Below are 6,000 nucleotides of genomic sequence, written 5' to 3'. Positions count from 1 at the left end.
CATGCAGAGATTCCACATTTTGAGGGCAAAAGGCCTAGCCAGCTCCTTAAACTGGGTTTATGGCATCTTTGTACCAGGTGAGCAGTCAAATCAGATTAATATGCAAGACTGCAGCCTGGATGTTTTCTTCCTGTTTGCCCCCTTTTCTATGCCTAGCCCAAATATTATGTCATGAAGAGCTGCTTCTCTCTTTGTCATTTTGGGCAGCTGCTAGTCAATATTGCCATGGAATTTAAAGTGCTTGATAATCCCTTCTTCTTTTGTAACTACTTTACTTAAGGGCTGGAGACAGATCTAGGTAATAGCATCTTCTCCTTTTTATATTTAAAGTTACACAGGGCAGAATTCCTGAAGGGGCAGAAAAGTTCTCTCTCTCTCTCTCTCTCTCTCTCTCTCTCTCACACACACACACACACACACACACACACACACACACACACAGAGAGAGAGAGAGAGAGAGAGAGAGAGAGAGAGAGAGAGAGAGAGAGAGAATCCTCTCCTTTTCAAAAGGTATGGAGTTCAAATTTCCTTTGGGACTCTTAGCCAATAAGGTGTGGGAACCGGAATTTAGTGTCAGTTGCAAAATTGGAGCCAACCAAACTGGCCTTCCAGTGTGTCGTCAGTGATTAAAAGGCAAATGATGCAGAACAGGATTGTCTATGTAGGTGATTTGCAGCAGAGCTACAAGGATTTCCAACTCCCCATTGTTTACTAATAGGCATTTTAGGGTTTAAATCGGACAGTTAGAATCTCTGATCTGTAGTAACTCAGGTGCAGATTTGTATTTGTCTCTGCAGGTCATCCCAGTGTAATGCTCATGGAGAAATGTAGGTACCAGTAATTGGTTCCATTCCCCGCACAGCCATTTTGCAGCCAGCTTCAGCTGGCGGATCTCAGGCTTCTACTTGAATACAAAGTAGATATCGCATGCCTGAAGTTTGCCCACACCTCCCTCAAGATTACCATTAAGCTATAACTTATATTTCCAGAAATAAGCATATTGTGATTTAAGGCACAGTGGATGCGAGACAGCTCTCAGGCAAGTCAGGCCACTGGTGTTTCCTATAAGGTGACTCATCTGCCTAGTCTCATGGAAATGTCATGTCTATTTTGTTTTTTATTTAAAGATATCCAAGGTCTCACAATATAACCGCAAGGGGGTCTTTTCATCACATCTTATGGAACTTTGATAAAAGACCGTGCTCAACTTACAAATGACAAGTTTCTTCCTAGATATATAAAAGTAGATCCCACAAAGGCTAACATTATTATTGGTAAATCACTAATGGGCAGATTCTAAATAGGCTACCTACCCAGCCTCCATGAACTTGACACATTCCATAGATATGATTCAATCAAAGGTCAGTTGTATCTCTAGATTTAAAAAGAAAGGGAAAATTGTTCTGAAATGAGGACAGGATGTTAACCTAACAGAGAACAGGCAGGATGATCATCCTATTATTTCAGTCTCTGGGCAAATCTGGAGCTGCTCTTTAATTGGACAGCTGACCCTGGGGCAATAAGGAGTTAAGAGAAATCCAGTCCCAGGACTGCATGCTGTGCTTCCTCAATTAGGAAATGAAGCAGCAAGACAGCGGTTTATAATTAAAAGTAGGTTTGAAGTGTAGCATGTCAAGAGAAAGGTTTGTCACACTGTATTTTTCACAGAAGTGAGGTATGGAAAGAAAATTGGGGAAGTAAGGAACTGTGACCATGCCAGAGGCCTCACATAAGAGAGATTTTGTGTGTGTGTGTGTGTGTGTGTGTGTGTGTGTAGAGCAGCTTAGGAGGGGCGTAAGCTGCCTCTAAGCAACAATTAAATAAGACAGTAGAAAGAGAGGCATGCAAGCAGTTGTACTTTTCTGCTGCTAAGAAAAATAAGGAATCCCAATGGAATGCTTACATATTTTGATACTGAGTCATTGACCACAAAATTGCTCTTCAACCGTGGAGAATTTGAACCCAAAACAGATGACAAGGTAGGCATACATGGTGTTAACGTGCTAAGGGCCAACTACAAGGTGACCCTTGTATCAAAATGATTCAAGGCATTTGGTGTAACTAAACTGGCACTCTGAAGCAGGGGTGGCCAACATGGGGTGCTCCAGCTGTTGCTGGACCACAACTCCCATCAACTTTCATCATTGTAGGCAAATGCTTTCCATTTAAAAGGTAGTGCCTTACGTACCTTGAATAGAACGTTCAAGGAAAGGGTAGACAAGACATGGCAGTTCCCAGTGTTCCGAGGCTAGAAATAATCCCACGTAGCCTATCTTTACAGAATCAAGAGGAAAGGAACAAACTTCATTCAGTTAATTATGGTGTATGTTGCTGCTTACTCATTCCGAGATCCTTTACCACTTTCTTTAGTTGATATCCCCTGTGATCACCCAAGATGCATGTGCACACCCAGCAGTCTTAGCTTTCCCAAGCATTCTGTGCTTTTGCACATTCAGTCCTTTCTAGGGTGGTTACATTCTGCTCTACTGTGTTAACAGTTAACTTTTGTCATAATATCTTCAAACCACAGTAGATTTAAATAAACAGCAGTGAAAGCTCCTGGTTTTGCTGCTGTTACTTTCAATTTTCAATTTTCATTTTTTTCAGTGAAGATTTCCCAATTCAAAGCAGGGGAACAGAGATCAGGGACTGCAATCTTCTAGAGTGTCTTGAGTCCTGGGACTAGGATGAGTGGTTGGAGGAGTTGCCAACTGACAACCCCAGGGAGGAGCCCAGTAGACTGGGACAAGAGGTGTCCAGGCTTCAAGAGATAGAGGATTCGCTTTGGATTCACAGATGAGGAGTTAGGTATCGGGAAGGGTTCCAGCAGTGTTTCACCCCAGCATTCTACCTCATCCCCTCTCACTTCAGCCAAGCACTCTGTGTCCCCAGTGCCCTCAGTTCTCATGCCAGCCTCACCTCCAAACCTGGTACCACCTCCAGCACTAACTGAGATCACCCCAAGCCATTCTCTCAGGAGTCTACTGCTCAGCCTGGTTCAGAGCAGATGCTGATGCCTCTTCCATTGCCTAGGTCACAGAGGCACCAGTGTAGCTGAGAACATATAACATATAATGGGACACAAAGTAGTGTGTTGCTGCTCATTGGATCAACTTCTTAGCTTACTCAGCCATGCATAGCACTTGTACCTTTGAACTCTACTTTGCCTATGCACTGAACATTAAAGATTTTGGCAGAAATCATACTATCGAGTTCTTCATTCTCAAGTGAGACCTAGTACATAGAGGCCACATAATGATCTGATAGCAGGAACTAGGTCTTCCAAGAGCAAATCTTTGTCCACTATACAGAGAATTTCCCTTTTGTAATTAATTCCTCTAACACAGCTAATTTTAGGCTTGAAGAAATATAGTATGTCCCCGTCTTTTTCAAAGGAGGTAGTTGTACAATTTCTCCCAACTGTTTAATTTCTTCCTGTCCTTTAATAAAATTGTTGGGTGCTTCATTAGATGTTCCTAGATATCTCTGTATAGTGTATGGCAGTTTCAACATGATTTGCATAGCATCAGTTCTGTAGTCTTAATGTCTACAGATGCAGCTTCTAACAAAAAAAGATGAATGCACATGTGTGTCCTTCAGACTAAATTGATCAGGCTTTTAGTTTTAATGCAGAGGGTGGCAGAATCTGATCCAGAAGAGTTCTAGTGTTTCTGTTGCATAAGGCATAGGCAGACTATTGCAATGACATCATGCAAATTATGGCACATATTGCTTAACCAGTGAATTCCAAAGACTTTCAGTAGAAAAGGATATTCATTTATTTGCAGAAATGTCTGAATGGCAACAACCATCAAAATCTCAGAATAAATGTGGAATTTGGGCGGCAGAGTGGAACAAACATGTATCTTTGCATGGGGGAAAACACAGCTCAAAAGTAGGGAACAGGAGAAAGCAAGAAAAGGAGGAGTGAGTGACAGGCTTTGTATGGCCAGAGGCAATGTGGTTTAATGTAGTGCAGTGTTACATTTGGCTTTAGGGACCTGGTTTCAAAAACCTGCTCAGTCATCAACTTCACTGGCTGACCATGGCATTACCTACCTGCAGGATTTGGGGAGGATAAAATGGGCTAACCACACATAGATTGCCCTGAGCTCCTTGGAACTGGGATGGCATACCAATGGGATAAATAAACAAGTTCCCTTACTACCCTGGTTTGACATTATCTCTTTGACCCTTATGGCAATGTGCGAAGAGAGAGCCTGGCAGTGATAGGAAAATGGAAATACAGGTATAGGTAAATTAGACATTTCCCTTTCCAATCTGTCCTCACATCCCAGGCTTAAGGAAAACTGAATCAAAGCCAAAAACAATGCACAAGTAGGGAGACTGTTGTATTTGGGTCCTTTCAGGCTCCCCATGGGCATCTGGTTGGCCACTGTGAGAATAGGATGTTGAACTAGATTCATAGAATCAAAGAGTTGGAAGAGACCACAAGGGCCATCCAGTCCAACCCCCTGCCAAGCAAAATACATCTACAAATCTAGATGGGCTTTGGGCCTGGCCCAGCAGGCTCTTCTTGTTTTCAGATTTTTTTTTTCTGTGTAGCTTAATAGTGTTTATACTGGCAGTGACTCTCCTGGGGTTTTCATATCTTACCTGGAGATATGGAGTTGTTCCTTGAACATTCTGCTTGCAAAATACATCTTCTACCACTAAGCTATTGCCCTTCCACAAATCTTGGGAAATTTGTACCTTCACATTTATGGAGTCTATCTGACATACAAACCAGTTAGAAAGTCATTCTTTTATGCCTTTTGGTTTGGGCTCATTCTTGTTCAGTTACTACTACCAACATGCTGCTTCTAAAGTTTAGTTAATTAGTAGATGGAAATAGCATTTTTATCTATATAGAAGTCCTACTGTGCAGAAACAATTCCTTCAGAATTCAAATTACATTTCTGTTCTCTTCTTAAATGCAGATTCTTTTATGGCATGGCAGAGGTGAACATTTACTTCCTATAGCTGAAACTGGTGCAGGGCCCCAATACAAATATAGATTAATCACTGTGAGGAAGCAGGATCCACTTTAAAAAATGGTAAAGGACCATTTATTAACATATGCAAAATGTTAATATTTCACAAAGAGTCGAGTTCATAGGTTTAACCAGTGTGTCTTAATAACAGTTTAATGTCTACCTGTACATCAAAGAGAGGCACTGAGAGTGAGGAATAGAGAGGTTGTGCACTGCAGATTCACAAAGCCAGTAATCCTTGTAATTCTGGAATGAAATTATTACACGGAGATCTACAAATATTGGCTTGGCTTGCCTCAGTAGCCACAAATCCCCTCTTCTCAAGTCTCCTAGCATGCGGAGAGGGCTTAGGGGAGATGATGGGTTTTATCTCATTTGTGCTGCAGTTTGCAAAAGGAACAGTAGGAGTCACCTGCCACTGTTTTTACCTTTCCCAAATTGCATTAGAAGCAAGAGAAAACTCTACCTCTTCCTTGAGCCCACTGACAGAAGCAGAGGCCTTGAGGCAGATCGGGGATCTCTCTCCCCTGTGCAAAGGTTTGGAAAAGTTAACAGCAACTTGTGAAAATCCTTGATATTTCTTACCCTCTCCAAACCACATAAAACATCTGAGAGCTCAAGCAAAGGGCTGGAGGTGGAGATAGATGGGCTTGGATTTGTAGGCATCTGCACCTTGTTTTTGGAAACAGATGATGAATGATGGAATGGATGAATTAAGGATAGATGACACGTGACCAGCATGTCATATGACCAGTCTATCGTGAGATATTGTATGAAAAGATGAAGAACCTTCCTTGGTTTGAGACACTGAGGAGTGTTTGGCACAACTGCTGTTCCAGATGGATTTTGCTACCATCTTGTAATAAGTGTTTATTCAAATAACTTGAGTGCCTTTTTTTTTTTACATTTCACCATGTCCACTGTAAACCAAAACATACTGAAAAAGAAAGTGGTTGATCATAAATTCATCAGTCAAGTAAACCTCATATATATGTTGAAAAGTTGT

The sequence above is a fragment of the Lacerta agilis genome, chromosome 2, assembly GCF_009819535.1.
Source record: "Lacerta agilis isolate rLacAgi1 chromosome 2, rLacAgi1.pri, whole genome shotgun sequence".
NCBI classification, from domain to species: domain Eukaryota; kingdom Metazoa; phylum Chordata; class Lepidosauria; order Squamata; family Lacertidae; genus Lacerta; species Lacerta agilis.
The sequence above is the reverse complement of the archived record's forward strand: the minus strand, read 5'-3'. Positions refer to the sequence as shown.